We start from the raw sequence: 12395 nt of genomic DNA, 5'->3' as shown, positions 1-12395 counted from the left end.
GATTTAGAGTAAAGTATAGAACAGAAGATATGTATCTAAGAGATATCTGGGTTTTGAATATTTTGCATATATTATAGATTTTATATCTCAATAATAAAAGGTAATGGTCTGTAGCAGGGAACAGCATTGTGCAGCATTCAGTGTCATGCAACAGTACTTTATAACTTCCACCCAGGAGTCTTAGGAGAAACTGCCTGAGGTTGGTGAAATGCTTCTGTTAATTTTTAACACACCTTGGGGTTTGCCAGCTGAGGGATATTGCCATATATTGCCATGGGGGTTGCTTTATTTAATGTCTATCAGGAAGATAGTTCAAAAAGGTAGATCTTCTCAGATAAATGTGAACAGTTTTCTTGTAAGTTAATGGATCTGTCTGTTGGATGTACCATGTTTACACCAGATTTTTCTTGGAAGTTTGCTGAAACGAACAAGATGAAGTGAATGATTCAGATGAGGACCCTGTAGTCAAGATAGAAACTGATGTGAATCTTCTTAATAGTACCCTCACAGGTACTTTACTGTGACCTTAGGACTTAATGGGAAATGAATAATCATGCAGAAATAATGTAACTTTGTGACTAAAGTATTTTGGACTGCTTGTGTGTCTTCTCAGGAAGAATACGGAAATTTCAGAGGGATTTTAAAGGAGGACTGAAAATAATCCTGGAGATGCAGAGAAAATTTCAGGATATGGGGCTTAAGTCTGTCAAGATTGAGAAGTGATTTTGGATATAGCAGTGATACATGAGTTAGTTTGGAATTTAAATGCATCTTCTGTGAAGTTGTATATCTCTGCTTGCTGTTTTAAATTGAATACAGCCAATTTCCAATCAGAAAATCTCATATACAAAAGTCATATATTTTCATGTGTTGTTGTCTCTACACATTGATGAAAGGCTAATTTGCACTACAATCACATACAGAACAGCAGAATATCCTGTTGCTTACTAGCTAGCTCATGTCTTAGCAGCTGTCTAGTCCCACTACATGAAGCTCACCATGGGCTAGGAGATCTGTCTGATGAGCAGCATGTGGTTTAGTGATGTAGTGGGGGAAAAATGAATTAATTATAAAAACAACCCACTCACTCCCCAAACAACAGCTATTGAGTTTTACTTAATCTGATCAGACATAGTAGAGCTATCAAGTACCTTGCTATTTTTCTGAACTGCTTCTGTCATTTTTTTTCTGTATTGACTGCAGAGCCAGACCCCAGGTCCTTGAGTTGCATTGGAGGGAGAGCACAGAGCTCCTCACTGCAAGGTCTCCCTGCAGGGCAACCAGTATGGCTTGAGACAAGTGCAGTTTCTGTGCTGAAGCCATCCTGAAGATTGGCAGTGGGGTGACAGTGGTTAGCACAGCACGCCTCTGGCCTTCTGCACTGGTCCTGAACATTGAGATCAACAATGCAGAGAAGAATAAATTGCATTTTCATTCTTCTTTATCAAGGCAAGTGATTGACATTTTATCTATTGCATCTGCTCAAAGGACAATCTCATGAGAGGTGTGTTTGGGGCCTACTTGTTTAACCTGGAGGATGTACTACATTCTGTAGATTTTCTGTAATGAAAGATTTTTATAAGAAGTCACTAATCTTCTTTGCTTGACTACTTCCTTTTATATTTCAGAAGGAAATCAGGATTCTTTCTTTAGAGAATTTTGGATTCAGCCCTTTTGCAAATCTGCAAATCTTATCAAACAATACATTCAAGGAGTCAAAGGACAGGTAAAGAAAAGAAGTTGGCCACTGTAGACTACATTTACTAGCTAACACTGTGGCTTTTAAAAAGCTTGCATACTAAGACAGCAAAGATAACTAACACATTTGGAGAAACCTACAATCAGATCCCCTATGTCCGAAGAATACAGGCTACAGAATCAGTGGAATGGTCAAATGAATCATCTGTAAAAAGATTTCATTGAGTATTTAAAATTGGATCATTGGGGAGTATTTGTGATACTTAGCTGATAAACACCTGAGTCTCAGCTCATGATCCTCAGCTTCCATCAACAGGAAGAAATAAGCAACCAAAGGTGAGATTCATCTGACCTAGTTGAGACACCTTTCTTGGGACAAAGTTATTGTCTATATGAATTCAGACCCAGATGTCTAAATATTAGGTACCTGTATTATGACAGCCAAATCCCCTTTCACTGTTAAAAGATCAAAAGGAAAGAAGGAGGCACAAGGGGCAGCTGAAGTTAAAAAGCTAAGGGAAGGAGAGAGGACTACCCTTGCAGTTCAGCACTGCTCTGTGCTCCCCAGGGAAGCTGAACTCCAGGTGGCAAATCACATATTTATGCACAAAGGACTTTGTACCAGGAGGGCTGTACTTCTGTACTGCCTTTATTGCAGCTCCTACTCAGACATCAGGAATGCTGCATCAGTAGCTATTGATAATATGGAGATAAAGCAGGATTGAGATTAACAAAGGAAGAGAACAGGCTGGGAACCTGAACCAGCCTCGCTCTCTTTTGGTGTACCTGTTTGTTTGCCTCTGCTCTATACCAGGACAGACTGAGAAAGCAAAACTGAGGAGAGTAAAGGAGCTTGGAGCACTGCTTGTCCCAGCCATCAAATTATTACAGGAATAGAACAGTAGCTCACAGGATTTGAGCAGCTGTCTGATTTTGAAAAGCTCCATTAGAAAACATAAAAATTCCTTTCCTTCCCTTTCACTGAGCCTGGTTCTTGCTTATATTTTTAGTTATTCCTTTCTCAAAAAAAAAAAAAAAAAAAAAAAAGGAAGTGTAGTCTTCTAGATTTATTTACTTTCGTTTTAAAGGAGACATTGTTTGGCAATTTTATTTTTCAACAGGAAATGGTAAATGTGCTGATTTGTTTAATGAAGTTGAGATTCACTGTTGGAGTCCAAATTCCTTTATTGTTTTTTTTTTTTTTTCTGTAGAACTGCATGTCTTATGTAGATAAAATCTCAGTAAAGATAAACCATTCAAACAGATGTGAGTAAAGAGCTGAGAATTTCTGGGCTAGTGTAGAGAAAAATGCCTCACAGAGTCAGTGGTACTTCATGCTGCTTAACAGTGGTGTGGGGCCCTACTTTTTGATCTTGTGAACATATTGGAAGAAATAGTAGGAAGAGAAGGCTGGATATTGAAATAAAATAATTTTAGTTTTGAATGTTGGGCATGTGAATGATAAACAGCATAAGCCCTTGAGCACACTTGCTTCTGACCTCATTAAAAGTCCTGAATACTTGTGAAAGTCAGGGCAGTGTCTGAATGTTCATGTAGGAACATTATTTCTGTTATGTACTTTTGAAACAGTTGTCATGTTGTGTCTTGACAAAATCACACTGATCTATTAAAACACGTTTCTTTTGTTTGTGTGCTTTATTTTGTTTGTTGTTTGTTTGTTTGTTTTTTTCTTTCCCTTTTTTGTTGTTGTTCTGCAGTGTTCTGTTGAATTAAAGACTGGTTGAGACAGTGATGCAATTTGCTTGTAGCAGCCAGGGCTCACCCATGGCCTTAGAGCCCAAGATCTGCTTCCCTGGTGGCTCTGTCATTTCTTAACACTGCACTGGAACACAGTGAAACCCCATTAGATGTAAAAGATACTGGAGAATTTATCTTGCCATTTGACTTTAGCAAAAGTAGTCCTATATATGACTGTAGTAATTGCATTGTTCTCAATTTTCTGTTGTCATAGAAAATTTGAGACTGCAAGAGAGCCAAGATTTTACCCTCATGAATTCTGAAGCTGATGATGACTGTGGATAAGGTCAGGTAAATTAAATGAGCAGGAATCAAGGAAGGTTACAGATAAATGTGCAGTGTGTCTGAGAGAATGTTGTTTTATATCACTATATATTGTCCCAAGATAGCATTCAACTGTTTGACTTAAACCCCCTACATTATCGTATTCTGAGGCTGCAATTTTACACTGAATTTGGTTTATAATGGTACAGAGGTCTGTTGCAAAGAGAAAGATATTAATATCAGAGGCGTAACAAAGTTAGTGCAGGAATTATCCATTGCATTATTAATTTAATAAGTTCAGAACAAGCATTATTAATCAACAATTAATTAGAATTAGAACTCCCTGCGCCAAGTATTTCCACTGTTGATTATCTCAATGGGAATAAGTTTTTGATTAGATTAACAAATCTGTTTATTCCTGAGAAGTTTGTAAAAAGGGAAAATACTTTTTGTTGTTGCAGTAAATTACGTTATAGGGATTGTTCTCCCTCAGCTGTCATGAAGACAATTGACAAACATCTAATGCAAACCCAGAGAAAATGCATCCCACCATAATGTCCTCAACAATTCACCAAGAAGTAATTTTTTTGTTAAGAAGAGCAATTCAGAAAAAAAGTAACGCAAAGATGAAAAGTCTGATTTTAATGATTTCATTTCTCCAGGCTCAAGAAATGCACAGAGGAATAAATCATTACATTTACTCCGAAAAAAAGCTGTCATTTCCCTCTTTGTGGCACTTTAGAAAGCCTTTTGTAGGGACTAACTGGGAATGAGAAACCTCAGAACTGTAACTGTATTTTGGTAGTAAGTAATAACTCGCTAAAAAACTTTAATATCTAGATGAATTATTTCAAACCAAAGAAAATGCTTTTGATCCTGAAAGGGAACAAAGTTTTATTCCACATGCACTTTAACCAGTTTTCCAATTTTTAGAGAACTGCATTTGTACATACCTGTGCCTGTTTTAATTCCAGTTGCTGTGCTATAATGATATCCCTGACTGACATGGATCAGTATCAGTCTGAGGAAAAGCCTGGTGCACATGCCTCCCAAATGGTAAGTTCAGGCTTTTGCAATCTGTGGAAAGTTAGTGCAAATACTGTGCTCCACTTCCTTCCTCACAGTGAGATTTTGAAGTTCTGGTTTTAGTCGCTCATGTCAGATCAGGAAATGCAGCAAAAAAAGGAATTCTCATGTTTCTGTTGGGATGTGTAGGATGAAGTGATGAAGGGCTACAAGCGGAAGTGGGATATCTAGATCTGTAAGTGTGATGAAGAGGGTTCTCTAGTCTCCCTATTATTTGTTTTTTAAACTTTTGTGGCCCTCAAAAGTAATTTTAGGGAAAGGGGGAAGAAGAGCAGCAAGGTGCCTTTATAGATGTTTCAGGTGCAACACAGGACAAGAGAGAGTCATCTTGGAATGTAATGGTAGCAGAAGATGAGAGTTGGATAACCTATGAAAGACCTAGAAGGAAAGATGGTGGAGGTGTAAGACACAGGTGGACAACTGCCTTCCTGTGCTGCTTGCTGACATGGTGACTTGAAGAGCTGTTTCTAAACCTGGTTGAGCTCACACACAGAACTGCTGTAACTGAGTCCAGCTTCCTCATGCAACTTGTGTCATCACACATCGTTTTCTGGCCATCCCCTTGTGCTGTACAAGATGGTTGGAGCTGTATGTGTTAATTTCTGGTGGTTTTAGCTCTTCATTGCCACTTGTTTCTAGGTTTAGCTCTACATTCCTTTTAGTCACAGTCTGTGCTCTGAGCCACATCAGACCACTGATTCCACCATTGCTCGCTGCCTTGTCTGCTGGGGATTCTCCTGGGAGCCAGGGAAGATAGAGAGCACCTAGAAAAGGAGTGGGGAAATGGGAAGGTAGGGAGAAAAGGGAAGCAGAGTTCATGTTATTTTTTTTCTTACAGCACATTGCCCTTCACAGTTTCCGTGCAATATGGCCTGTCTCTTCTTGTGGGCTGTGTTCCAGGGAAGGATTCTTCAAATGCTCTGTTAATATACTGAGTCACAAAAGTCTGTTGCAGCTCTCTAAATCTGGCAAAATTGGGGTTTAGTTGTGTGCATGGTGGACAGCCTGGTGGGGTCACAGGCTGGTGACCAGCCCTGCTCATGGCAGAGGCTGGGAAGGACAGAGGCAAGGGCCTGATCCTGCCCATGGCACAAGGTGGGGAGGAATGGACTAAAATGGGCCAGGTCCATGTCATAGCAAGGGTTTTATGTTTTAACATTTACAGGAGTTTCTCTTGGCCAACCAAAACAAAACAAAAGGGAAACCAAAACAAATAGTGAAGTGTTTTAAATGAATGTCAATGGACTCGTTCCCCTGATATCAGGGGGAAGCTGATGAATAAAGCTGCAAAGTCTGAAGGATGTGTGCTTGACTTCTGTGCATGCTGCACACATCTGTGTGCCCAATGTCAACTGAGACGTGCCTGACACTATATTTTATGGATTAAAGATTAGTGATACCAGGCTATACAAAAAACCCCGGTGAAATATGAGTCCTTAGGGTGGGAGGGAATCTGAGGCAATTGGCATAGAGATTGTAATCTTTTTTTTCCTGCTGCAGGATATACAGCCTTAATTTCAGGGTCTCTTTTTTAGTTTAAGGCAGTCTATATTAAAAGCTGCCAATGAATGTACTTTAGTGTAGTGTAAAGGGCCAAGTGTGATGCTAGACACAGTGGGAGGACTGTGTAGGATTTTGGGAAAAGGGAGCTGAATCTGTATTCTGTCTGCCTGAAAGGGGGCCCTGGATGTAGGTACAGACTGAGGAATGAGATGCTGGAAAGCTGTGCTGCAGAAAGGGACCTGGGTGTCCTGGTCAATGGCAAGTTGAATGTGAGCCAGCAGTGCCCTGGCAGCCAGGAGGGCCAACCCTGTCCTGGGGGGCATCAGGCACAGCAGCACCAGCCAGGCAAGGGAGGGGATTGTCCTGCTGTGCTCTGTACTCCTGCAGCCTCACCTTGAATATTCTGGGCAGTTCTGTGTGCCACAGTGTAAGAAAGATACAAAGCTATGAGAGAGCATCCAAAAGAGGGCAATGAAGATGGTGAAGGGCCTTGAGGGGAGCCGTGTGAGGAGAGGCTGAGGTCCCTTGGTCTGTTCAGCCTGGAGGAGACTGAGGAGAGACCTCATTGCAGTTACAGCTTCCTCATGAGGGGAAGAGGAGGGGCAGGCACTGATCTCTTTTCTCTTGTGACCAGTCACAGGACTTGAGGAAACAGCATGAAACCGAGTCAGGGGAGGTTTAGGTTGTGTATTTGGAAAAGATTCTTCACCCAGGAGGTTTTTGGGCACTGGAACAGGATCCCCAGGGAAGTGGTCACAGCACCAGCCTGACAGAGTTCAAGAAGCATTTGGACAATGCTCTCAGACACATGGTGTGATTCTTGGGGTTGTCCTGTGCAGGGCCAGGAGTCCAACTTTGATGATCCTTGTGGGTCCCTTCCAACTCAATGTATTCTGTGATTCTAATAAAAAGCTTTGAAACATATGCAGAAAGTTTTATCTCTTTTAGTGCATATTATAAAGATTATAACTTGGATTGGAAAAGACCTTAAAGATCATGTAATTACACCCTCTCTCCCCACTTTGCCTGCCCCTGCAGTGATCAGGGCTACTTTCACCAGAGCAGGTTGTTCAAAGCACCATCCATCCTGGCCTTCAGCACTTGTGGGGATGGGGCATCCACAGCTTCTCTGGGTAACCCGCTCCATTGTCTTACCACTCTCACAGTAAAAAATTTCTTCCTGATATCTAACTTAAACATACCCTCTATCAGTTTAAAGCCATTCTCCCTTTTTCTGTCACTACATAGCTTATAAAAAGTCCCTCTCCAGGTTTCTTGTAGGCCCATTCAGATACTGGAAGGATGTTGTAAGCTCTCCTTGGAGCCTTCTCCAGGCTGAACAACTCCTCTCTCAGCCTAGATAACATCTAAAAATAACAAAAATGTTTCAGTGTAGCTGTTTTGAAACAAAATTATTTAGAACCTGAGAATAAATGTCAATGTAGACCTTTATTTGTTTCAGGTAATTCCCAGTCAGCAGTTAAATCTACTAAGTAGATTTAACTGTGAGGTTTTACTACAATACAAATGTAAATATGATGTAAGACTGTCTTTACCTTAAAGTTATATATTCCCCACCTCGGGACCTCAGGCAAATGGAGTGTGGCATTTATTTACCAGTCCTTTTTCGTTAGCATGAGGAAATAGTGAAATAAAGAATGAGGCGGTTCTGTGTGGTGCTCTGACCCCAGCAATGCACTAGATGGCAATGTTGGTTTTAGTTTTACTGCTCCTCTTCTCGGGAGCTTGTCTTAATTAGCTCCTTTTGAAAACAAACATGCTGTTTCAACAGAGGGTCAGTGTACATTGTTCTGGGCTGCTGCTTTTATATTTATAGTCATGTAATCAATATGTTGGAAGGGTAATTAATTTTTAACTTCAAGCCAATTGTAGATCAAATGCCACTGGAGTTACTGGGTGGAGACAGTTTAATTTCCTTTGAAGCAATGATACTGATTAGCTGTAAAGGGTTTGCAGTGAGTTGCTAGAGATCCAGAAGACCTTTTGCTTTGAAATACTGGTGTTAACTTTAAAGTAACACCATTACTGTGATACAGATTAATGAGTTGTGGCATAATTCTGATAAAGTTCCACTCATGCACTTGCTATATTTTGTCAATTCCTATTTCAAAGAAGCTTTATCTGCTTTGACTATTCCTCTCCTATCAAAGGAATGGTACAAAGTAAGCATTAAGTTGATCAAACTGACTTTCTGCTTTTTATCCCTGTTCTCTCATTATCTGTCTTTGGGGACTCTAGAGGCCCATGGCTAAGGATGAGATGTGACCATCTGCACTACAGCATATTGGAAGGATGGCATGAGAATTTTTGAGAGATTTTTTGAAATCTCTCCAACCCATGCTTGTCAGACATGCTGATGTCCTGGCCTCCTGTCCCTTTCTCCTATTGTCTGGGGCAGCTCTGTGTGTCCCTCAGGTTCCTTACTGGGAGATACTTGCTGGCTCTCAGTGCTCTTTCAGTGCTTTCAGCCCATCCCCTTGATGCGTCCTTTTCCTCTGAGCTAACCTTCCTTGATCATATTTTCATCTGTTCACTCTTTCATCTTCTTCTTTGTCTCTGTTCTTCAACATCCAAGCAAACTGGAATCTCAGCGCTCTGCTCTCTATCCCTGTCTTACAACTTTAACACCTTCCTTCTCCTTTTTGTAATCAATAAATGAGCCATTTTCATGGATAGGCTATTGATCCCTTCTCTGGATGTTTGGATTCTTTCTGATCTTGTGGCTTTGCTTTCCGTCACACAAAGACTTTACTACAGGCTCTGACTATCCACTCTTGGATAGCCTCTCTGCTGTCCTCATCTTTGTTGATCTCTTGGCTGACTTTTGATACTTTGATCATTTAATTGGATTTCATGCTGAGTAAAACCATGAGCACTGGTTTAATCTGAAATTAAACTTTTGTTTAGTCTAACATTAAAAAAATAAGGTCAATTTCAAAACAAAAAATATTTCCGTTTCTCTTTAAAAAGCCAGCCTCTTGTATTTTTATGTTTAAACTATTAATTTAATTCAATCTGGCCTGAGCAAATATTTCTGTCCTTTCAAGTAATACTTTTGAGTAAATCTTATCAATTAATGGAGCTATGTTACTGAACTGTGCTGCAAATGTCTCTGATTTCTGCTGGAACCAAGAATAGCCTTCAGTACAGATGGACACAGCCATCAGATATTGAGACTTGTCAGAATTTTAACCTTTTCAGGAAGACAAAACATCATAATTAGGAAAATGATCAGCAGAGGTTAGGGTCCAGCCATTACATTTTCTGTCAGAAATTAATATTGTGAGTAATAAAGGCAGGACTGCAGTTACTGCAGCAGACTGTTCTGTAGACTGTAGCCTACAGTTGTTTGTAAGATATTAGATTAAGATCATGAAATTTATTCTAGTTTTGAGACAAACTAGAGATGGATATATGGAAGATGGATATGCAAGAAGACTGAAAACTCAATTATCATAACCACAAAAACTGAAAAGAAAAATCTGTGCTGTCTTCCTGTCTGCCGGTTCTGCAGGATCCATTTTTCCAGTGCTTCAGAGCAGTACTTCCGTCAAACCTGAGCATTTTGGGGAGCTCTGGGGTGGCAGAAGAACACATCCCAATGTATTTACAGTAGAGGGAGCTGATGTTCAATGAGCTTGCCTGTGAGTTTTAACTGCTGTGCCAGTCTTTGCACAGAACATGCCATTACCAGTGTGTGTGTAAGCACTGCTGAAGAATCAGCTTCTCAGGAGTTTGAGAGAACTTCATCCCTTTCCCACTGGCTGCAGTCTCACAGAGCTCTCCGTCAGGGTCAGTGGCCTCAGAGAGCCCTGGTCAGAAGGAGACACCTCCCAGGGTCCTTGGGCATTTTTCCCATGCATCAGGTTTGGCATGAGGGAGAGAGTGGCAGGAGGGCTGGTATGACATTGCAAATGTGGAGCCTCAGTGCACCTCCTCCCTCACCTACCCGAGTCTAATGTTTCCATCTTTCCAAATATCATAACTCCCTATTACACCATGAACAATGTCTCTATTGTGCCCTGGGCTTTGCTCTGCTTCCTGAATCTGCCCTGTTTTCTGCCTGACACATCCATGAATAAGTGCTCAAGAAATTCCTTTTCGTACAGCTCCTTTTTAGAAGCCAGAGGTGTCTCATTTGTTGGTATTACCTGGCTGGATTATGCAAGTTATTCAAAGTTAATGGATCAAAATTAGTTAAAATAGAGACAAAGGAAGTGTGAAACCACTAAATACATATGTATTTAAAAATATGTATTATGTAAAATGAATGTAATATTCTTTTAATGCAGGCTAAGGTATGCAGGATTAGGGTTCCAACTAACTTGAACTCCTGCTCCTGGCTTTGCTGTAGCTGCTTGGTTAAAATTGTCCTCTTGGGGCAGCTTTCCTGAGTGCAGTGGTTCAACTAAGGTAATCACAAGAGAATGAGTTAGGGGAGGGACATAATCTCAAAACAAAAGTAGGATATAGACTTATAAAAAAGAGGACTCAGTGTATTGCAGACCCATCTAACTTGTATGACCAGAAAGATCCTCAGGCAAGTTACTTATTTGCCTTGTTCGCACCTAGAGCCACATTTCTCAATCTGTTTGTGGGAAAAAGCCTCTGAGCACGTAATGTGCTGCAGTATGTTGTTTGTCCAGGCAACCTGGGTTATATTATTGGTGACTTAGTTTAGCCATGAGCAACACAGCTGCTGACCTAATCACTCTATAAAGTGGTACATTCCGAGTTTATCTTTGGCACCACACTTTAGAGGGAAAGAAATAAAGATAGACTGGGAAGAACCAGCAAGAAGAAACTTAATGTGTTAAGAAAATAAAGGCTATGACTAAGGGATGAAAAGAGCTTTTTAATCTGAGAAAAAAAGAGATTAAGATGGGGCATCTTTGCTTATTTTTTTTCTACAGATAACCTGACAGTTGTTTGTTGGCTATGTAGCCAGTGTTGGGACAAAAAGAAGGATATGGGTCTCATACAAAGTGAGAAAGGTTTAGAGAAGTAATTGAGGAGAACTTCTACCACTATAAAAATAATGAAACCTTGAAATCCTTGTAGCTTGTACAAGTGGTTTTTAAAAGAAAACATCAGACAAATGTTTGCCAAGGCAAAACATTAAGTGTGTCTGCCCTTAGTGACATGGGTTGGACCAAATAGTCTGACACATCTTCCAGCCCTGTATTTCTGCGCAAGTACTTTGAAATTTATTTATGAAAAGCACTCTCTCCAAGCTAGGTAATAGTATTCATTATAATAAATGAAAACTTGTATCACCAAAAAGAGAGATAAAATTGGTTCTTTCTGCGAATTCTCTGGTCAGCTTTCCTCCTCAGGCCTTGGCACTAGGCAGTATCATAGCAGGCTGCAATTTTCATTAGCTGTTTAATCAGAGGAGTATTTGATTAGAAGCATCATCAAAGGAAACAAGGAGGCTTTTATGAAGACACTTATACAATTTTCAGTATTTCCTAAACACAAATAATTTTGCTAATAATTTCCTTAACAAGTCTTCCTAAGAGTGATTGATTTTTGAGCTGTATGCTCAAAAATAGCTGGTTAGTTCCTTCATGTTGAACAGTGTACTGATGTTAGCTGATCTCAGAGGTAGGATGGATTTGATGCTTTTATAACAGCTTTTTTTTCAGTTTTCCCTTGTCTTGAGTGAAAAATGATTGTAGGCTGAGGAATATCTCTCATGTTCCCTAAGTGTAGCTTGGCTCTGTGGGAAGATGTGATATATATGAAAACCCACTGCACAACAGAAGTGTCTGCATTTGTGGGTACCTTTCACACACGATGAACACAACACTGGCATGGCAGAACATAGATAAGCCAAAGCAGCAGCCCTCCTTGTTCAGATCCCCTGTATCTGACAGCTTACTGCTAAATTGTGCTTTATGACTGAACAGAAGTTCCCTTGCAACTGTGCAAATCTGTCACTTTATGCTCAGATATTTGGAACTTGCAGTAAGTACATCTGGGAAGTGAAAAAATGCTGGGAAGCGTTTCAGGTCTTGCAGTTGAGCACTTCAAACAGATGGCTTTTGTCCAGAGAGAGCTCT

The 12395-nt window shown here is 40.3% G+C and overlaps 1 long non-coding RNA gene across 7 annotated transcripts in view; it reads left to right on the top strand.

Annotated features, from left to right (window-relative positions):
- The window catches only part of LOC134417733 (uncharacterized), an 83173-nt gene that overhangs the window by 1275 nt on the left and 69503 nt on the right, over positions 1–12395 (top strand). For 5 of the 7 annotated variants that reach the window (XR_010027622.1, XR_010027621.1, XR_010027619.1 and 2 more), the window contains exons 2-4: positions 1204–1726; positions 3671–3747; positions 4695–4776. This is a non-coding gene — a long non-coding RNA (uncharacterized LOC134417733). Of the gene's footprint in view, positions 1–400; positions 511–1203; positions 1727–3670; positions 3748–4694; positions 4777–5644; positions 6105–12395 lie in introns of those variants that run through there. The other 2 variants (XR_010027625.1, XR_010027620.1) reach the window with 2 other exon arrangements.

The sequence above is a fragment of the Melospiza melodia genome, chromosome 4 (genome assembly GCF_035770615.1).
Source record: "Melospiza melodia melodia isolate bMelMel2 chromosome 4, bMelMel2.pri, whole genome shotgun sequence".
Lineage (NCBI taxonomy): Eukaryota > Metazoa > Chordata > Aves > Passeriformes > Passerellidae > Melospiza > Melospiza melodia.
This window is presented reverse-complemented; position numbering and strand designations above follow the sequence as displayed.